We start from the raw sequence: 23,337 nt of genomic DNA, 5'->3' as shown, positions 1-23,337 counted from the left end.
CACTAATAGGTGACTGCATAAATAAGATGTGGTATCTTCCTTTGATGAAAAAGTATGCAGCAGTTAAAATGAATGAGCTATCTATGTGGATTAACACTGGTAAATGTCAAGAACACATATGCTGAGTGTCAAAATATAGGTTGCCTAATATTATATATAGTATAATGTTTTTGCATACATTTTTAAAACTATGCAAAAGAATATTATCCTAAAAACCTGGTCTGCCTAACATGGCAGGTAATGATAATATTTTTTTCTGGATAAAAAGAGAGAAAAGGCCCCAGTTACTGAGCCGCCGCCGAGGACTCAGCAGCCTGCCCCTCGAGCCCCCTCGCTTCCCGACGCTCCGTCCCCCCCCGCCCCCCCCCCCCCTTCTCCAGCCACAGCCTTCCGCAGGCCGTTTCCACCGAGGAAAAGGAATCGTATCGTATGTCCGCTATCCAGAACCTCCACTCTTTCGACCCCTTTGCTGATGCAAGTAAGAGTGATGATCTGCTTCCTGCTGGCACTGAGGATTATATCCATATAAGAATTCAACAGAGAAACGGCAGGAAGACCCTTACTACTGTCCAAGGGATCGCTGATGATTACGTTAAAAAGAAGTCAGTGAAGGCGTTTAAGAAGAAATTTGCCTGCAATGGTACTGTAATTGAGCATCCAGAATATGGAGAAGTAATTCAGCTACAGGGTGACCAGCGCAAGAACATATGCCAGTTCCTCGTAGAGACTGGACTGGCTAAGGACGATCAGCTGAAGGTTCATGGGTTTTAAGTGCTTCTGGCTCACTGAAGCTTAAGTGAGGATTTCCTTGCAATGAGTAGAATTTTCCTTCTGTCCCTTGTCACAAGTTTAAAAACCTCACAGCTTGCGTAATGTAACCATTTGGGGTCTGCTTTTAACTTGGACTAGTGTAACTCCTTCATGCAGTAAACTGAAAAGAGCCATAAAACAAAAAGAAAAAAAAGAAAAATTAGGGAATATGCAATACAAATATACATGGATTTATGTGGTTTTCTGTATTGTTTATTATAAAAAAAGAATCAATGAATGAAGAAAAACAGTGCATAGTAAGTGGAAGAAATCAACTAATATAAGGTCCCTTGACAGCATAATTACTTCTTACACATTCAGCAAATACCTGAGGCGTGTAAACCCTACTGGCACTATACTGACTGAGTATAAATTGGTATACAAGATAGATACAATTGCTGCTTAAAATTTAAAAAGGATACAGACTAGTGAATTGATAATCACAATACCACAAGAAAAGTGCAGACATAGAGAAGTACATAGTACTAATGCAGGTACGTGAGAGGACCACTGTGCTGGTCAAGGTGTCTTTGGGTGTAAGTAATAGAAAAAACCTTACACAATTACAGGGATGTATTGGTTTAAATAACTGGTAAGTTTAAAGATAGATCAGGATAGGTTTGAGTCAGCAACTAAAAAACATCATCCAAGAGCAAGTTTCCCTTCCTCAATTCTACAGTTCCCCGGGGGGTCAGGTCAGCTTCACTCTGCTGTTGGCTCCCTCTTGTGGTGTCACATGGTTACCAAATACTCCAAGTTCAATGTTTCTCCAGTTCATGACCAGGGAGAGACACAGAAGCCTTTTTGTAAGAAATGAGGAAGCTTCTTTCTTTAGAAGCCTCCAGAAATCTCTTTATCACAGCGCCTGTGTACTGCTGTATTCCCAGCACTGGGTAAAGTGGAGGCCCTCGATTAAAATTGTTCAATTGACCTGAATCTCCACAGATAATAAATTCACAAAACACTTAGCAGGATATCAAAAAACCCAATATTTGTTAAGAACAAAATACGTTTATCTTCATAAATATTAGCAAATATATGCTAATTTATTCACGTGTTTTCTTAATTTGCACCTTTTTTTTTTACTAGAAGTATTGTCTATTTCTCAAATGATGCTTTTTAAGTATTTCTCTATTTTGAAAGTTATAATCACAAATTACATATTCTGCTATTATGTTACTTGGAAATTTATAGTGATTTACTGGAGAATAAATGTGTAAGCAAGATTATTTTTAAATATGAACTTACAATGAAAAATGAAAAGAATAAGATGTTAGGGGGAAATATGGTTAAATAATTTTATAACTCAGTTGGTAAAATTCTACCTAGGCCTGACATAAAAATCACAAATTATAAAAGAGATAAATTTAACTACCTAGAAATTAAAATCTGTGTATAAAAAATACCCTAAAGAAGGTAGATATAGAAGCAATGAATTGGGAATTAATATTTTAACATAGGGACTTCCCTGGTGGTCCAGTGGTAAAGAATCCACTTTACAATGCAGGGGACGCAGGTTCGATCCTTGGTCAGGGAATTAAGATCCCACATGCCGCGGGGCAACTAAGCCCGTGTGCAACAACTACTGAGCTCACGCGCATCAACTAGAACCCACATGCTGCAAACTACAGAGCCCACACGCCCTAGAGCCCATGCACCACAACTAGAGAGAGAAAACCTGCATGCCACAGCTAAAGAAAAGCCCGTGCACCACAATGAAGAGCCCGTGCGCTGCAACAAAAAAAAGTTCCGGCATGCCTCAAGGAAGATCCTGCGTAGGCAGCCAAAAATAAATTAAATAAATAATAATTAATTTAAAAAATATTTTAACATATGTGATTGACAGGTTAATTGCCATAAGTTACGAGGAATTCTACAAATCAATACCAAGTAATCAAACAAAATAAGGAAAAGGCAAAATTCATTTAAAAAAAATCCAAAGAAAAAGTGCAAACAGCCACCAAACATATGAAAAGAAGTTCCAGCTGACTATTAATGAAAGAAATGTGAATTCAAACAATGAGATATTTTTCTTGGAAAAGATTAAAATCAGTGATGATCTTAGTGATGGAAAAAGACCATTTTAGGAGATGGGAGTGTAAGTTAGTACAACTTTATCAAAAGAAATGTGAAACAATCTATTTAAAGTAAAATCAAATTCAAAATTAAGATATTGACAACTTTAGATTCAGAAACTCTATTTCTAAGAATTTTTCCTGAAGAAATAATTTCACAGATGTAGAAAGAAGTATGTACATAGATATTCATTACAACTCTGTTTTCAGAATAAAAAATTGGAAACTACTTACTTGTCCATCAGTTGTAATCTAGTTAAGAAACATAATACTAGTCATCTATGAAATATTACACAATTCCTAAAATAATGTTATGTCTATACCTAGTGACAAGGAAAGATAAAGATAACTACATAAATGATTTTTTAAATTGCCAAAATGTGATATAATGTGATCACAGTTTTGTGAAATACATTATATAGGTGTTTGAACATGTATTTAAGAAATCCAGAAGAGAGTGTATCAGAGGAAAACCTGTGATTATCTCTTGGGGGTGGGATTATGGAAAAGTAACGTTCTCAACCTGTGCATTCTATATTGCTTAGATATTTTACAGTAGGCATGTTACACTTTTGTACCAGAAAAATATACAATTTTACTTTATATATTTAAAATATAACACATAATTTTTAAGAAAGAAATTAGTACTGTTAATGCTGTTGAATAACTCATATTAATATATTTACCTGACACTTCATTGACAGCTAACTGAGTAACTCAAAATTGTTTAAATGTTCATTTCAAGTTATTTGTAGGGTGATATATTAGTAGACAATATAAGAAATAGTAGACAAGAGTAGAAATTTCTAAATGAAGGGAATGAAGGCAATAAAAAATAGAATATTGAAGAAAGGTGATTATTTGGGAAAGCTGAATGGTTAAAGAAAGTGGAAAATGTGACATTCAAGGTAATTTATAGCATCAGTGCTTAGTACACCCAATTTGCTTACTGATGATTCCCAAAATTTATAAAAAATCAGCACCAATCAACTTCTGTGGTTCTCTATGATCAAATAACCCATATTTCTTGTATCAAATAAGAAAAGATGTTCCATTTAGTGATGGATATAAGAGAAACCAAAACTAGCTGAGTAATTCCCCTCAAAAATCACTGTTCTTCTTTTTTTCCTCCTTTAGCAATCTTTGATACTGTGTCTGGGGCTGAGAATCCAGGGATAAATAACATGTGTACATGCCTTCTCAGGAACTTGAACTCCAGATGAGAAGTCAAACAAACAAATGAAAAAGAAATGGAAAAACAGTTCTAATACATTGAAATAAGGTGTCGGGTAAGGCAGTGTAAATAGGATTCTGTGTGTTGGGAGTGCTTAAAAATAAAGCTGGCCTCCCCTGTATTTAAGGGTGGAGATTAGATGTCACTTTTAGATAAATCTTTATTCTGTGATAAAGCACCTATTATGGTTATCCCTTGGTTATCAAATTAGGATGAATACACTCAGGAAAACTGGAGTTTGCAATTTTTATGGAGAGCTCAGAAGGTAATACTGTACACAGTACAAAAATTAGGAGGACCAAGTATAGGAGTCACCCGGGGAGTTACCATGATTGGAGAGACTGCAGGCAGCCCAGGTACAGTGTGTGGTTGACTGTGAACTTCTATGGATTCAGCTATTCTGACACAGCACTGGACCTTGAGAAAAATACCTGAGTCTGGATATAAACTAAAAAGTGATAAAATTGGTGTCCAGAGTTGACCCTATGGGACCTGGCCATTGAACTGACCCAAGAAGGGCATTCTTGCAGTATATGACAAATTGACAGGACATGTCCTCAAATGGTTACATCCTGAGCTGATAAGAAGAAACAGCATGAGTGGCTTGAGGTGTGGACTACATGAATCTGTGGAATCCCTGGACAACTAGGAATTAGAGAAGTTAATAACATATGGAGACTTTGAGATTGATTGGAAAAAAATTAAACAAAGTGACGACATTTGGCAACTATTACACGATCTAAGAATGTCCAAACAATGGCAGAAAATGAGTAGCTGGAGAATAAGGGAATTGTGGAGTGAAAAGAGTTTTGGACTAGGATTCGGAAGATTTCGGATTAAATATTACTTTATTTATTATCATTATGCCAATTTATTTATTTATTTATTTAACTTAACATCTTTATTGGAGTATAATTGCTTTACAATGTGTGTTAGTTTCTGCTTTATAACAAAGTGAATCAGCTATACATATACATATATTCCCATATCTCTTCCCTCTTGCGTCTCCCTCCCACCCTCCCTATCCCACCCCTCTAGGTGGTCACAGAGCACCGAGCTAATCTCCCTGTGCTACGTGACTGCTTCCCACTAGCTATCTATTTTACATTTGGTACTATATATAAGTCCATGCCACTCTCTCACTTCGTCGCAGCTTACCCTTCCACCTCCCCGTGTGCTCAAGTCCATTCTCTACGTCTGCATCTTTATTCCTGTCCTGCCCCTAGGTTCTTCAGAATCATGTTTTTTTTTTAGATTCCATATGTATGTGTTAGCATACAGTATTTGTTTTTCCCTTCCTGACTTACTTCACTCTGTATGACAGACTCTAGGTCCATCCACCTCACTACAAATAACTCAATTTTGTTTCTTTTCATGGCTGAGTAATATTCCATTGTATATATGTGCCACATCTTCTTTATCCATTCATCTGTCGATGGACACTTAGGTTGCTTCCATGTCCTGGCTATTGTAAATAGAGCTGCAATGAACATTGTGGTACATGACTCTTTTTGAGTGATGGTTTTCTCAGAGCATATGATCAGTAGTGGGATTGCTGGGTCATATGGTAGTTCTATTTTTAGTTTTTTAAGGAACCTCCATTCTGTTCTCCATAGTGACTGTATTAATTTACATTCCCACCAACAATGCAAGAGGGTTCCCTTTTCTCCACACCGTCTCCGGCATTTACTGTTTGTAGATTTTTTGATGATGGCCATTCTGACTGGTGTGAGGTGATACCTCATTGTAGTTCTGATTTGCATTTCTCTAATGATTAGTGATGTTGAGCATTCTTTCATGTGTCTGTTGGCAATCTGTATATCTTCTTTGGAGAAATGTCTATTTAGGTCTTCTGCCCATTTTTGGATTGGGTTGTTTGTTTTTTTCATATTGAGCTGCATGAGCTGCTTGTAAATTTTGGAGACTAATCCTTTGTCAGTTGCTTCATTTGCAAATATTTTCTCCCATTCTGAGGGTTGTCTTTTCATCTTGTTTATGGTTTCCTTTGCTGTGCAAAAGCTTTTAAGTGGCATTAGGTCCCATTTGTTTATTTTTGTTTTTATTTCCATTTCCCTAGGAGGTGGGTGAAAAAGGATCTTGCTGTGATTTATGTCATAGTGTTCTGCCTATGTTTTCCTCTAAGAGTTTTATAGTGTCTGGCCTTACATTTAGGTTTTTAATCCATTTTGAGTTTATTTTTGTGTATGGTGTTAGCGAGTGTTCTAATTTCATTCTTTTACATGTAGCTGTCCGGTTTTCCCAGCACAACTTATTGAAGAGGCTGTCTTTTCTCCATTGTATATTCTTGCCTCCTTTATCAAAAATAAGGTAACCATGTGTGCATGGGTTTATCTCTGGGCTTTCTATCCTGTTCCGTTGATCTATATTTCTGTTTTTGTGCCAGTACCATACTGTCTTGATTACTGTAACTTTGTAGGATAGTCTCAAGTCCGGGAGACTGATTCCTCCAGCTCTGTTTTTCTTTCTCAAGATTGCTTTGGCTATTCAGGGTCTTTTGTGTTTCCATATAAATTGTGCAATTTTTTGTTCTAGTTCTGTGAAAAATGCCATTGGTAGTTTGCTAGGAATTGCATTGAATCTGTAGATTGCTTTGGGTAGTATAGTCATTTTCACAATGTTGATTCTTCCACTCCAAGAACATGGTATATCTCTCCATCTGTTTGGATCATCTTTAATTTCTTTCATCAGTGTCTTATAGTTTTCTGCATACAGGTCTTTTGTCTCTTTAGGTAGGTTTATTCCTATGTATTTTATTCTTTTGTTGCAATGGTAAATGGGAGTGTTTCCTTAAATTCCCTTTCAGATTTTTCATCATTAGTGTATAGGAATGTAAGAGATTTCTGCGCATTAATTTTGTATCCTGCTACTTTACCAAATTCATTGATTAGCTCTAGTAGTTTTCTGGTAGCATCTTTAGGATTCTCTATGTATAGTATCATGTCATCTGCAAACAGTGACAGCTTTATTTCTTCTTTTCTGATTTGGATTCCTTTTATTTCTTTTTCATCTCTGATTGCTGTGGCTAAAACTTCCAAAACTATGTTGAATAATAGTGATGAGAGTGGACAACCCTGTCTTGTTCCTGATCTTAGAGGAAATGGTTTCAGTTTTTCACCATTGAGAATGATGTTGGCTGTGGGTTTGTCATATATGGGCTTTATTATGTTGAGGTTACATCCCTCTATGCCTACATTCTGGAGGTTTTTTTTTTTATCATAAATAGGTGTTGAATTTTGTCAAAAGCTGTTTCTGCATCTATTGAGGTGATCATATGGTTTTTCTCCTTCAATTTTTTGATATGGTTTATCACATTGATTGCTCTGTGTATATTGAAGAATCCTTGCATTCCTGGGATAAACCCCACTTGATCATGGTGTATAATCCTTTTAATGTGCTGTTGGATTTTGTTTGTTAGTATTTTGTTGAGGATTTTTGCATGTATGTTCATCAGTGATCTTGCCACTCCCCTGTGGCTTGCAGAGTTTCTGCTGAAAGATCAGCTGTTAACCTTATGGGGATTCCCTTGTATGTTATTTGTTGCTTTTCCCTTGCTGCTTTTAATATTTTTTCTTTGTATTTAATTTTTGATAGTTTGATTAATATGTGTCTTGGCGTGTTTCTCCTTGGATTTTTCCTGTATGAGACTCTCTGAGCTTCCTAGATTTGATTGATTTCCCTTTCCATATTAGAGAAGTTTTCAACTATAATCTCATTCCACTATTTTATCTTCTTTGTTTGTAACATCTTTGTCTGGTTTTGATGTCAGTGTGATGGTGGCCTCGTAAAATGAGTTTGGGAGTGTTCCTACCTTTGCTTTATTTTAGAAGAGTTTGAGAAGGATAGGTGTTAGCTCTTCTCTAAATGTTTGATAGAATTCACCTGTGAAGCCATCTGGTCCTGGGCTTTTGTTTGTTGGAAGATTTTTAATCACAGTCTCAATTTCAGTGCTTGTGATTGGTCTGTTTATATTTTCTATTTCTTCCTGGTTCAGTCTCAGAAGGTTGTGCTTTTCTAAGAATTTGTCCGTTTCTTCCAGGTTGTCCATTTTATTGGCATATAGTTGCTTGTAGTAATCTCTCATGATCCTTTGTATTTCTGCAGTGTCAGTTGTTACTTCTCCTTTTTCATTTCTAATTCTATTGATTTGAGTCTTCTCCCTTTTTTTCTTGATGAGTCTGGCTAATGGTTTATCAATTTTGTTTATCTTCTCAAGGAACCAGGTTTTAGTTTTATTGATCTTTGCTATCATTTCCTTAATTTTGTTTTCATTTATTTCTGCTCTGATCTTTATGATTTCTTTTCTTCTGCTAACTTTGGGGTTTCTTGGTTCTTCTTTCTCTAATTGCTTTAGGTGTAAGGTTAGGTTGTTTATTTGAGATGTTTCTTGTTTCTTGAGGTAGGATTGTAGTGCTATAAACTTCCCTCTTAGAACTGCTTTTGTAGCATCCCATAGGTTTTGTGTCATCGTGTGTTCATTGTCATTTGTTTCTAGGTATTTTCTGATTCCCTCTTTGATTTCTTCAGTGATGTCTGGGTTATTAAGTAGTGTATTGTTTAGCCTCCACGTGTTTGAATTTTTTACAGATATTTTCCTGTAATTGATATCTAGTCTCATAGCATTGTGGTTGGAAAAGATACTTGATACAATTTCAGTTTTCTTAAATTTACCAAGACTTGATTTGTGACCCAAGATATGATCTATCCTGGAGAATGTTCCATGAACACTCGAGAAGAAAGCGTTTTCTGTTGGTTTTGGATGGAATATCCTATAAATATCAATTAAGTCCTTCTTGTTTAATGTATAACTTAAAGCTTGTGTTTCCTTATTTATTTTCATTTTGGATGATCTTTCCATTGGTGAAAGTGGGGTGTTGAAGTCCCCTACTATGATTGTGTTACTGTCTATTTCCCCTTTTATGGCTGTTAACATTTGCCTTATGTATTGAGGTGCTCCTATGTTGCGTGCATAAATATTTACAATTGTTAATCTTCTTGGATTGATCCCTTGATCATTATGTAGTGTCCTACTTTGTCTCTTGTAATAGTCTTTATTTAAAAGTCTATTTTGTCTAATATGAGAATTGCTACTCCAGCTTTCTTTTGATTTCCATTTGCATGGAATATCTTTTTCCATCCCCTCACTTTCAGTCTGTGTGTGTCCCTACGTCAAAGTGGCTCTCTTATAGACAGCATATATATGGGTCTTGTTTTTGTATCCATTCAGCCAGTCTATGTCTTTTGGTGGAAGCATTTACTCCATCTACATTTAAGGTAATTATCGATATGTATGTTCCTATGACCATTTTCTTAATTGTTCTGGGTTTGTTATTGTGTCTTTTCCTTCTCTTGTATTTCCTGCCTAGAGAAGTTCCTTTAGCATTTGTTGCAAAGCTGGTTTGGTGGTGCTGAATTCTCTTAGCTTTTGCTTGTCTGTAAACGTTTTAGTTTCTCTGTCGAATCTGAATGAGATCCTTGCTGGGTAGAGTAATCTTGGTTGTAGGTTTTTCCCTTTTATCACTTTAAATATATCTGGCCACTCCCCTGTGGCTTGCAGAGTTTCTGCTGAAAGGTCAGCTGTTAACCTTATGGGGATTCCCTTGTATGTTATTTATTGCTCTTCCCTTGCTGCTTTTAATATTTTTTCTTTGTATTTAATTTTTGACAGTTTGATTAATATGTGTCTTGGCATGTTTCTCCTTGGATTTTTCCTGTATGAGACTCTCTGCGCTTCCTAGATTTGATTGACTATTTCCTTTTCCATATTAGGGAAGTTTTCAACTATAATCTCTTCAGATATTTTCTCAGTCCCTTTCTTTTTTTCATCTTCTTTTGGGACCCCTATAATTTGAATGTTGGTGTGTTTAATGTTGTCCCAGAGGTCTCTGAGACTGTCCTCAGTTCTTTTCATTCTTTTATCTTTATTCTGCTCTGCAGTAGTTATTTCCACTATTTTATCTTCCAGGTCACTTCTCCATTCTTCTGCCTCAGTTATTCTGCTATCGATTCCTTCTAGAGAATTTTTAATTTCATTTATTGTGTTGTTCATCATTGTTTGTTAGCTCGTTAGTTCTTTTAGGTCCTTGTTAAACGTTTCCTATATTTTCTCCATTTTATTTCCAAGATTTTGGATCATCTTCACTACCGTTACTCTGAATTCTTTTTCAGGTAGACTGCCTATTTCCTCTTCATTTGTTTGGTCTGGTGGGTTTTTACCTTGCTCCTTCATCTGCTCTGTGTTTCTCTGTCTTCTCATTTTGCTTAACTTACTGTGTTTGGGGTCTCCTTTGTGCAGGCTGCTGCTTCATAGTTCCCGTTGTTTTTGGTGTCTGCCCCTAGTGGCTAAGATTGGTCAGTGGATTGTGTAGGTTTCCTGGTGGAGAGGACTAGTGCCTGTGTTCTGGTGGATGAGGCTGGAGCTTGTCTTTCTGGTGGGCAGGACCACGTCTGGTGGTGTGTTTTGGGATGTCTGTGAGCTTATTATGATTTTAGTCAGCCTCTCTGCTAATGGGTGGGGTTGTGTTCCTGTCTTGCTAGTTGTCTGGCTTAGGGTGTCCAGCACTGTATCTTGCTGGTTATTGAGTGGAGCTGGGTCTTAGCATTGAGATGGAGATCTCTGGGAGAGCTTTCGCCATTTGATATTACGTGGAGCTGGGAAGTCTCTGGTGGACCAGTGTCCTGAACTCAGCTCTCCCACTTCAGAGGCACAGGCCTGACACCCGGCCGGAGCACCAAGACCCTTTTGGGGAGTCTGAGGTCTTCTGCCAGCGTTCAGGAGGTGTTCTGTAGGAATTGTTCCACATGTAGATGCATTTCTGATGTATTTGTGGGGAGAAAGGTGATCTCCACGTTTTACTCCTCCACCATCTTGAAGGTCTCCCTCCATTATGCCAATTTTAAATGAAGGAATAGAAGCTCAGAAAGTTAACTAAGTCAACCAAAGATACCTAGCTTCTGAGTGGCAGGAATGAGATTGAAATACAAAGCACTGAACAACTCAACTGACATTTCTCACCGCAGATATCCAACTGCCTTCTTGATATATCTTTTTGAAGTCTTACAGGCATCTTAAATTGGACTGTACAAAATAGAGCTTTGACTTTCTCTGCCTGCCCTCCTAATTCACTTCCCCACAGATTTTCCCAGTCTCAATTATGGTATCACCCTCTCTGTCCAGTTGCTCAGGCTTCAAACTTAAGAGCCATCCTTGATTTCTTCTAATTCATCTAATTCATTGGAAGGATCTACAAGTTCTATGTCCAAGACATATCCTGCCATTAATACTGTTCAACTATCATTTTTTACCCCAACTATGGCAACAGCCTCTAAATTGGTCTTCTAGCAGAACAAATCTTTAAGTAGGGACGTCAGGTGCTGCTGAGAACTCTTGCCTCCTTAACAATCCATCCTGCACACAGAAACCAAAGTGGACTTTCTAAAGTGTGATTCATACCCTGCCATACCTCAGTTTAAAATCACCCAAGGCCTTCTCTTTATAACCAGAAAAAAATCCACTGTCCTTGCAAGGCCCATGCGCTCATTCCCCTGCTCTCCACTCTCCCCTTCGTTCCCTACTCTGAGCCACGTTGGCTTTTCTGACTCTTAGACAGTCAGCTCCTTTCCATCTCAGGATTTTGACATCAGCTTTTCCTTTTCCACATATCTTCCTCCTACTCATCATTCAAGTAACAATCAAAATGTAACGACAAAGAAGTGACTACCTTAGTTAAAGCAACACCTTCACTCACTCTGAATGGCGTTTCCACATTTTATCTTCTTCTTAGTGCTATCACTTCTTGAAATCCCAAGAGATTAAAGTCTCATTGAAGACATAGCCTCTGTTTTACACACTTTAATATTTCATGCCCATAATGGTACCTGTGTATATTTGGTGTTTAATAAATATTGTTTGATTGACTGAATTAATGGGTTATTTTCATCCTAAGGTAGCCTATCAGAAATGATGAACAAACTAGTGAAACAATAGAATATTCTCTTTCTAAATACAGGCATATGAACATATTGTGAGTTCGGTTCCAGACCATCTCTATAAACCAAATATCGTAATAAAGCGAGTCACATGAATTTTTCGGTCTCCTAATGTATATAAAAGTTATGTTTACACTATGTTGTAGTATATTAAATGTGAAATAGCATTATGTCTAAATAAACAATGTACATACCTTAATTTAAAAATACTTTATTGCTAAAACATGATAACCATCATCTGAACCTTCAGCAAGTCATCATCTTTTTGCTGGGGGAAAGTCTTTTATTGATGTTGATGGCTGCTGACAGATCAGAGTGGTGGTTGCTAAAGGGAGAGTGGCTGTGGAAATTTCTTAAAATAAGACAATGATGAAGGTTGCAACATTGATTGACTTCCTTTCACGAGTGATTTCTCTGTAGCATGCAATGCTGTTTGATAGCATTTTACACACAGTAGAATTTCTTTCAATATTGTAGTCAATCCTCTGAAACCCCTGGTGCTGATTTATCAACTAAGTTCACGTAGTGTTCTAAATCCTTTCTTATCATTTCAACAGTCTTCACAGCATCTTCACCAGGAGTAGATTCCATCTGAAGAAACCACTTTTTTTGCTCATGCATAAGAAGCAACTCCTCATCCGTTCAAGGTTTATCATGAGATTGTAGCAATTCAGTCACATTTTCAGGCTCCACTTCTAGTTCTATTTCTCTTGATGTTTCCACCACATCTGCAGTTCCTTCCTCCCTGGAAGTCTTGAACCCCTCAAAGTCATCCATGAAGGTTAGCATCAACTTCTTCCAAACTCCTGTTAGTGTTGGTATTTTGACCTCTTCCCATGAATCATGAATGTTCTTAACGGCATCTAGAATGGCGAATCCTTTCCAAAAGGTTTTTAATTTACGTTGTCCAGATCCATCAGAGGAGTTGCTATCTATGTCAGCTACAACCTTATGAAATGTATTTCCTAAATAATAAGACTTAAAAGTTGAAATTACTCCTTGATCCATGGGCTGCAGAATGGATGTTGTGTGTTAGCAGGCATGAAAACAACCTTAATCTCCTTGTACATCTCCATCAGAGTTTTTGGGTGACCAAGTACATTGTCAATGAGCAGTAACAATGAGCCCCAAAACAATTATAATAGTAACATCAAAGATCACTGATCACAAATCGCCAAAAAAATACAATAATAATGAAAAAGTTGGAAATATTGCAAGAATTACCAAAATATGACAAAGAGACATGAAGTAAGCACATGCTGTTGGAAAAATGGTGCTGATAGACTTGGTTGATGCAGTGTTGCCACAAACCTTCGATTTGTAGAGAACACAGTATCTACAAAGAGCAGTAAGGTGAAACATAATAAAATGAGGTATCCCTGTAATGGTAAATAATAAGAAAATCTTTGTTAAACTAAAATCTGTGGGTATTACACTTAGATTGCCTGTGATTGTTCAAAAGTAGGAAAAAATGTGGGGATACATTGTGATGTATTACTCAAGTTGGTACTTAGATTGTAACCATATAATACTTATATCTTACAGTAAAGACCCACAGTCAAGAATAAATCACAACTATACAGCAATTTTCAGTAATTGAAAGGTCAGAATCTTTCATTTCATTTCAAAGTCAGAGCTCAAAACACCAAGACTGATAATTCCTGAAATTATTCTTTGGAATTCCAAGAGAAATACTATGTTTACATACTGTACATACAATAATTTACTAAAGTTAGTAATTTCCAGTCTTTGTTCTCATAAGAGGCTAGGCTGAGCAAAGAGTCACCAATTTTATTATTTTATTGAATAGAAATTTAAAAAATGGAAATTGTTGCAGCAATTGCTGCTGTTATAAATTAAGCCAGCTCTTATTTTTAACAGACCCTCTAGATTTCTGAGACACTTTCCTAATCTGGATACATCATACTCTCTTCCTGTCTTCTCTATCATGCTGGTTTTCACAGCAGCTTTTGTTAACTAACCAAACTTGGGTCCACTTGCCCAATGCACAGCAAAGCCAATCTACTGATACCAGATTGCAGTGAAGGAAAGTACAGCATTAATTGCAAGGCAACCAATGTGAGGCCAAGGAAGGAGAATGGGCAGCTCATGCTCAAAGGATCCAAACTCCTGGATGGCTTTCAAAGAAGGGTTTTTAAAGGCAAGGTGAGGGAGAGGGTCGCAGGGTGACTGATCAACCCATGCACATTATTCATATTGGTTGACGGTGAGGTAACCCAGTGGTAGCTCAGGAGTCAACATCATCAACCTTCTGGTTCCAACCGGTCTGGGGTCTGTGTGCTGGTGTTTAGCATGCAGTTAATTTCTTCCACCTGGCAGGGATTTTAGTATCTGCAAAACAACTCAAGATTAGGGTTCAGGATATTCTCTATAGCCCTTGAGGGGGAATGAAAGGCCCTTGACTTTGTTTTATGGCTAAACTATTATTATTTTGCCTTGCTTGACTATTTTCCTTTGTTTCTCCATTTTCTCACTTCTCTGATTAAATTTGCTCTTTGGAACTCAGGGAAGGCCTAGGATGCTGAAGATTTTTTACAAACAAGAGGGAGGGGACACCAGTGAGAGGTGTCTGTCCCTTGGAAGACCCCTCAGGGTCCTGCTCGTTTTCATTTCGCATAGTGGAAACACAAGATAGTGTTTGGGAGTGGTAGGAAATGAGACCAGAGGGGTAAGCCTGGACCAAGTCTTGAGGCTGAAGGATCTAACCATGCTGAGAAGCTTGGACTTTATTGTGAGAGTTTATGTTTTGGAAAAGAAAAGGAGGAGAAGAAAAAGAAGAGAAGGGGAAGAAGAGAAAAGGGACTCTTGTTTGTCTGATAATGCATTCTAAGTGTTATCCAATTTCTCTTCCTCTTTTTGCTGCCAAACTTCTCAAATGAGTCCTCTATACTGAGACTTAAATAATAGGATGTCAAAGTAGGATAGTTGCTATTTTCTCAGCTTTAGGTGAGGCTCTAAACTTGAGAACAAAATGTTTTATTATCCACAAATTATAAAAAGAGGTGACTAAGAAGAGACAGCCTAAAAATTAATCAGGTAAATTCATCCTTAGCCTACATTGAAGATACTTTAAGGAGAGGCTTGAAAATTAATAGAAATGGGTGAGTAGAACTTCCTTAGTGAGAGAATCATGAGAGACTGAATATACAAATGAACAGTGACTAGATCATATATGTCAAAAGAACTCTCACCCACATCCTCTGCAGCAACCAGCCAGGAAAGCCAAACCACAACCTCTGTAGCAATCAGCCAGAACAGTTAGGACTTGATCCGTGACTGCCAGCTTCCTATTTTTTGACCTTACTTCCAACTCAGAACCAGCCAGAAAAAAAAAAGCCAAATATGCTCCTCAAACCCATCACATAAGATGCTCTGCTTCTAGTTAGAGCTCCTCTGGCTTCCCCACACCAACAATCTCCAATCAGAGCAAACCTGAAGGCATTCCTCTTTCTATACTCTGGAGCTTTCCTACTCCCCTGCCTGCCTTTGATTCTCTGCTAAATGCAAGTGATGGTGATGACTTCCTTATTACAAAAGGCTCTGAACAAATAGCCTCAGTTCTCATTAAGGTGGTCTTTATTTATTTTCAGAGTGCTATGACATTTCTCCTCCCCTCTGCCTGGGAGACAGGACAGTGATGCTTCCCCTTTGCCCATAGCCAAAGACTCAGGGACCAACATGCTATTCAGTCCCAACAAATGTCTAAAGGGGAGGCTGGTTGAAGGGACCTGTGATGGCTGAAGAAAAAAGGCACAGCTATGATGGGACAGTTTGGTAGGGCAGGGATGTATGCAGATATCACATAGACCAAGTGTGGATCACTTGGGCTATCTTGAAAGGGACCCTCCCAGGATGACTTCCTGGGAAAGTGAGTTGACCCCAACAGAAGGTCTCTTAAAAACCCACAAAAGCACCCAGTGAGAGAAATCATCAACTTTTTGATGGACCAAATGGCAAAAACCATACAAGCGAAATAACACTGTTTCTGTCTTTATTTCTTTTCCCTCCCGCAATACCATATTTAAAGAATCTGTGGGTAGAATAGTGAGTAGGAGAGGAAGTAATGAAATTTTCTTTTACCCTCAAATTTGATTATTTCAAATAGTATTTTTATTGGAATATTATTTCTTTATGCCAACACTTATTTTTTTTGCCAAGGCTTCTGAAGAGTTGCTGAGAAAACTGAGAGTTGCTGAGAAAACTACCCTGCATCTCCTCTGCCGTGGGCCATGACACTCTCCTTGGTTAAATTATGAGTACAGAAGTTTTCTATAAAATATTAAAAGCTTAATATTCAAGACAAATTTGACCAGTCTGCTTTCTCCCATTGTGTTGTTCTAATGCAATTAAACAATGCATTGTGAATTTGCTTTGAGGAGACCACAAATTAACTTGCAATTTTGAACAAAGCCCTGTGATTGCTCATCAGCCCACTGCTATACCCACCCATTAACCTCTACTGACTCCAGAAGAGAGAGAAGAAAAAAAAAAAGAAAAAAAACTTCACTGACATTCCATCGGGAACTTTAGATCAGGGAGCGCTACAATGCTTCTCATCTCACTGACCTGACATCACCACCCCAAAGACAGGCCTCTCTGCACTTCTTCCTGAATTCATCCCCCCATTCTTGTCTTTCCAATCACTCAGTGGGCCGTGAATAAGAGCTGTGGTAAAGAGTAGGAAATGCTGGCAGTGAGGGGAGGGGTTTCTATATTCCATAGAGTAATCAGGGGTGGCCTCACTGGAAAGGTGATAATTGAACAGAAAACTTCAAGAATTCAGAGACTAAGCCATGTGGATGGGGGCAGGGTGGGGAGGATGATAATATTTAAGTCAGAGCAAGTGCGAAGGATATGAGGACATAGGCTTGAGGATTCTAGCAATAGCAACGGACAGACATCACTGGAATGAAGTAAGTGAGACAGGAATTATGAAGAAAAGGAGCTAATGAAGTAAGAGGTAGTGTGTGTATGTGTGTATGGGGGTGGTGGGGAGTGTATCATGTAGGGCTTTGTAGGGCAGTGCGAGAACTTTGGCTCTTATTCTGTGTGAGATGAGAAGCCAGTGGAGGATGTTGAACAGAGGAGTGATTTCTCTCATTCAGAGAGAAAGGATGACTCTTGCTGTTCTCCTGATAGAGGAGTAGTGGTAGGTAAGGACTGATGAAAAGGAGACTATTATAACAATACAGCAAGAACTGGGGGGTGGCTGGATCAGGGTAGGTAGTGACAAGGGGTTGAAATATGCATATATGTTGATACAAGCACTAGGATTTGCTGGAGGATTGAATATGGGGAATGGGAGGGAAAAAAAGGAGTCAAAGATGATTCCAAAGTATTGTCTTAGGCAACTGGTGGGCCATTTACTGAGAAAGAACTGAGAACACGTGGCGGGTGAAGTAGGAGTCGGTAGTTGGCAGTCCATACTGGGGGTAGAAACAAAGAGCTAACATTCACAATAAGGAGGTAGAGACACTGCCCAAAGGTTCAGGAAGGATCCATAGGGTACACGTTTTTAAGCTATGCTTTAATATATGGATGAGGTTTTCACAGGGGAGAAAGAAAAAAGAGTATCCTGTTTCTTAAGCCGGAAGAGCCAAGGCAAAGGAAATGGGAAAGCATGGGCCATTATTTGGAATCGTGATCATTGTGGTTTGGTTGCAACATATGATACACATAGGAAATTGCAGAGAAATAGTTTTGGGAAAGCGGGATGGAGCAAGATGGTGACAGCCTTGCATGCTTAGTTTAGGAGTTTGGACTTGACTTGCAAGGCAACTAGGATATGCTGCAGAATTTTAAGCAAAGGAGGGAAATGATAATATTAATCTCCACTTTAAGATGTCAGTGGAATGTGGGATGGATTGGGGGGGCAGGTGAGGGAATAGAGTTGAAAGCAGGAAAGTAATGAAACCTTTGTGATGGACAGTTTCTATTTGCCCTTCCAGGTTCACTCTCTATCCTTCTTCAACCTGCATTGTGCCCCTGGAGTCTGACTGTTACAGACTATTTATATAGGCTACCTTTACTCTCTAATTTATGATTAATTTGTCCAATAGGAAACACAGCAGGGGAAAAGAGAGCAGGTGTAGAGTGAGGCCAGAGTGACTGTTATCCTGAGTCACTCACTCCCTGCCGTGCATGTCTGCTTGAAGACACAGCTCCTATCAGGAGGCCCTATTCTACAGCAACCTGGGGTCCAAAAACTGCTCTCTTCCTTTTTAAAATTTATTTTATTGAAATATAGTTGATTTACAATATTGTGTTAGTTTCAGGTGTACAGAAAAGTGATTCAGTTATACATACATATGTACAAATATCTATTCTTTTTCAGATTCTTTTGCATTATAGGTTATTACAAGATATTGAATATCGTTCCCTGTGCTATACAGTAGGACCTTGTTGGTCATCTATTTTATATATGGTGATGTGTATATTTTAATCCCAAACTCCTAATTTATCCCTCCCCCCCTCACCTTTCCCCTTTGGTAACCATAAGGTTGTTTTCTAAGTCTGTGAGTCTATTTCTGTTTTGTAAATAAGTTCATATGTATCATTTTTTAAGATTCCACATGTGATATCATATGATATTTGTCTTTCTCTGTCTGACTTACTTCACTCAGTATGATAATCTCTAGGTCCATCCATGCTGCTGCAAATGGCATTATTTCATTCTTCTTTATGGCTGAGTAATATTCTGTTGTGTATATATATCACTTCTTCTTTATCCATTCATCTATCTGTGGCCCTCTTCCTTGACTCCTTAGGCCTAGAGACCAAATAGGTTTCTTTGCAGTTGGTAAATGTGCTAATGTTCCTTAACCCTGCTCACACCCTTGTAAAAAGTCCCTTCACCAAACTGTCCTTAGTAACCCTATTCAAGCCTGCCATTTATTTGCCACTAAAACTGTAACTGTGTGCCACAGAAAAAACTCCAATCATGGTATTTAAAACTTGGTATTTTACTTTTTTTTTTAAATGACATCCACGGCTAGTGTGGTACTTTTGTGGTCATGCGGTATCTTGGATTGTATAATTCTTCACCACACTAGCACTGGCTACCACATGGCTGTGGGAACAATGCCCATCACTACCACTCTACAGGCAGCAGGAAGGAGAACAAAAGGGGTCCACTTCCCAACAACTTCAAGAAGTCTCCCAGGAAGTCTCCTTCAACGCTTTTGTTTCCATCTCTTTGACCAAACTTCATCACGTGGCTCTGCCTACCTACAAGTGAGACTGGGAAATGATTTTTCTAGCTGGGCACGTTGCAGCTCTGAATAAATTTGGAGTTTTGTCATTAAGAAAGAAGTAGAAAATGGTATTGTATAGGTAATTACAAGGCTCAATTCTGGTTAAATAATCCAGAAAAATAGAATAGGTAACAAGGGCCGGAGAATGTGTTGAGGGAAAGGGGAAGTAGTGATGGATACTGTGAAAGATGTACAAGATGTTAATGTTGGAATGGCCCTGCTTAACATCCTCTTTATTTGACAATATTTTACTTAAGCCCTTTGATCTAATAAAATATTATTTATCTAAATACACAACTCTCTAAAAGCTTCTTGTTGACGCCTTTTATAGAGTATAACCAAGAAAAAAGAAATGGACTTAAGTCTGAAGAGAAGTGACTAGAAAACAAAAGAATATTGGCAGTTTCCATTTCTGCAACTTTGGTAATGTTAAATAATTCTGGAGCCATATCAAAGGACACAATGGCAGAATTTCCATTGACCTAAATAACCTCCTGAAAATAAAGAGGTCACAAAATTAAAACTGTTGAATTATGATCATCACACACATACTTTTTGCAGAGCATGCCACTTTTCAAAAGGAGCAAAGTTCAGTGTTAACTGATAAACATGAACAACTGTTAATGTGTCAAAGGTCTAAACCTGTGGGACATAAGCTTCCTTGATGAGCTGAATCTTAGGAAAAGTAATAACTTAATTTTGTCTCTCAAACTTTAACACATAACATGTTCCAAGATCTTATGTTTTTTTATTAGTCTGTAGAAAGTACAGAAGAACTATATTTCTTCTCTCTCTGAGAGTTTATATTCCTTGAGATATGAAACTGTACCTCTGAAAGCTGTGTGCATTTTATGTACAATATACTTGCACATATTTGCAACACATTTTTCTTTCCAAAGCCCTCATGGCTGAGTTAGTCACTAACAGAACATTGCTCTGAATGTCATTATATAGAAAAAAATTCCCACCTTTAAATACATTTGTAATTTATGCAGTTGTTCTTGATTTCCAAACTAAGAAACAAATTTAGAACTATGTGAAAAATGTAAACTGAATTTCTCATTGAAATATATATGTTAACACCATCATGGTGACCATCTTTTTGAATGAAGTGATAAACATATAATCTAATTTAGTCCAGCAAGTGCTAGATTTCGTATTGGGAATCTTACATCTGTTCTTCCCAAGGAAACCCACTGTCTCTTAATTTTGATCACCATTAACTTGTAATTTGCTAAATATAAGCTAGTCACATTGTGCTTCATTTGTAAAAAAATAATTAACATTCTAAGGTAGGGGGAAGGGATAGTTAGGGAGTTAGGGATTGACATGTACCCACTGCTATATTTAAAGTGGATAACCAACGAGGATCTACCATATAGCACAGGGAACTCTGCTCAATGTTATGTGGCAGCCTGGATGGGAGGGGAGTTTGGGGGAGAATGGATACATATATATGTATGGCTGAGTCATTTTGCTGTGCACCTGAAACTATCACAGCATTGTTAATCAGCTATACCCCAGTATAAAATAAAAAGTTAAAAAAATTAACATTCTAGCTTGTCTTCCCTTTTCTATCCATCATGCTCTGTGGAGCCATTAGAAAATACACATTTATGAAACACGTCATGGCTTGTAAACCTAGAACTCTGTTTGTAATTCAATTCCCTCTCCACAGTTTACCTTGTGTTATTTATTTAACCAATATTTACCAGATTCAAAAATTTTTAAGACTTTTCCTAACTAGCCATGTCAGGCTCTGTGCTAGGAGCTAGGTGTTTAACCTTGAGCTTTATGTATTGATTAGCTCTCTATAAGTTTGTGGTTGATTATATGATTATATGTCTTTTGATGCCCAGGAGTTTTTTGTTTTTTGTTTTTTGTTTTAATTAATTAATTAATTTATTTGTGGCTGTGTTGGGTCTTCGTTTCTGTGCGAGGGCTTTCTCCAGTTGTGGCAAGCGGGGGCCACTCTTCATCGCAGTGCGTGGGCCTTTCACTATCGCGGCCTCTCTTGTTGCGGAGCACAGGCTCCAGACGCGCAGGCTCAGTAATTGTGGGTCACGGACCCAGTTGCCCCGCGGCATGCGGGATCCTCCCAGACCGGGGCTCGAACCCGTGTCCCCTGCACTTGCAGGCAGATTCTCAACCATTGCGCCACCAGGGAAGCCCCAGGAGTTTTGTCTATGGAGAGGAACAACTAAAAGTATTTTTACTTCATTTGATTTTCAGCTTACTAAATTCATAATTTTACTTACTAGACTCGTATATTCATATTGATGGTAAATTTGGTTAACTAAATTTACTTTAAAAAGATAAACAGCAATTCCACATTAAGCATGACTGAACACCTTAAACAGCAAATAGAATATGTATAAATACAAGAATTATACAACTTATTATTACATATACCTCTACATGTATTCTAAAATAGTAACATTATAAGGTTGGTTAACATCTTCAATATTCCTAGTGTTGTTGTATAATATTTTTACTCTACTTAATTTGATATCTGCCTAAGGTTTTAGTAATATTATGTTTAAATAGTATTTCCAGGGGTGGTAAATCTTTCCTGATTAAAAAAAAGAAAAAAGACTTCCTAACTAGCCATGGTCACAGGATCTAGGTTATCAATCAGCTGATTATTGGATAGAGAATTTGGATATAGAATTTAGCTGTTTCTCTCAAGCAGATTAAAAATCAAGATAATTACTATCAGGCTATTTCCTTTTATGGTTAAGTTTTGCAACCATTTGTCTTTCTTATAAATGATGTATTTTGAAAGTTAGTAATTTCATCTATGTCTTGTCATCATAATATATTGACCTGGTCTGTTAGTATTATTACAACATTTTTTATTCCTTAACTAGTATCTTATTATCATTTGTAGAACCACATAACAGTTTCATCTCTTAAGAGATGCTAGAACAGGAACATACATTTCTCTTTAAGACATTTTTCTAATTCAAATACTTTTGAACACTCCTACTTTGTTATAATGTGCTCATTACTATTAGAACCATTTTCTACCTGATATTACATGGGGCTATGAGGGCTGATTAGTTCTCCCTGTTATTGATACAATACCGTGGGTGTTTTTTTTTTTTTTCATTTTTATTTATTTATTTTTGGCTGTGTTGGGTCTTCTTTTCTGTGCGATGGCTTTCTCTAGTTGCGGCGAGCGGGGGGCCACTCTTCATCGCGGTGGGCGGGCCTCTCACTATCGCGGCCTCTGTTGTTGCAGATCACAGGCTCCAGACGCGCAGGCTCAGTAGTTGTGGCTCACGGGCCCAGTTGCTCTGCGGCATGTGGGATCTTCCCAGACCAGGGCTCGAACCCGTGTCCCCTGCATTGGCAGGCAGATTCTCAACCACTGTGCCACCAGGGAAGCCCTGATACAATACCTTTTATGGACTATGTAAAAATTGTCAAACTCTTTGCTAAAGTGATTGTACCATTTTACGTTTCCTGCAGCAATATATGAGAATTTAACTCACATCCTCTCCAATACTTAAAGTTGTCAGACTTTTTAATTTTAGCCATTTACTGGGTATTGTAGTGGTACTTAATTGTGGTTTTCATTTGCATTTTCCTGATGACTAATGACATTAAGCATCTTTTCATGTGTTCATTAGTTATTTGTATATATTCTTTTGTAAAGTATTTGTCCATGTTTTTTTGGTTGTTGTTCAATTTACTTTCAATAAGTTGCAAAAGTTCTTTATTTCAAATTCACATCTTTGTCAAATACATGTAACGTGAATATATTCTTCACTCTGTGGCTTACCTTTTCATTCTCTTGAAAATATTTATCAAAGAGCCAACATTTTTTTGTGTGTGAACACCAATTAATCAATTTTTTGTGACTCATGCCATCCCAGAGTAAAAAACATTTGTTCCTATGTTTTCTACTAAAAATTTTAAGTTTTATTTCTTA

The 23,337-nt window shown here is 37.6% G+C and overlaps 1 pseudogene across 1 annotated transcript; it reads left to right on the top strand.

Moving 5' to 3' along the window:
• The first annotated feature begins 300 nt into the window (after positions 1-300).
• On the top strand, positions 301-970 carry LOC309627783 (eukaryotic translation initiation factor 1 pseudogene; annotated as a pseudogene). Its single transcript has one exon. The product of its transcript is annotated as a eukaryotic translation initiation factor 1 pseudogene (transcript).
• The last annotated feature ends 22,367 nt before the right edge of the window (positions 971-23,337 follow it).

Source organism: Balaenoptera borealis (assembly GCF_965194805.1).
Source record: "Balaenoptera borealis genome assembly, chromosome: 4".
Classification (NCBI taxonomy): Eukaryota; Metazoa; Chordata; class Mammalia; order Artiodactyla; family Balaenopteridae; genus Balaenoptera; species Balaenoptera borealis.
The sequence above is the reverse complement of the archived record's forward strand: the minus strand, read 5'-3'. Positions and strand labels throughout refer to the sequence as shown.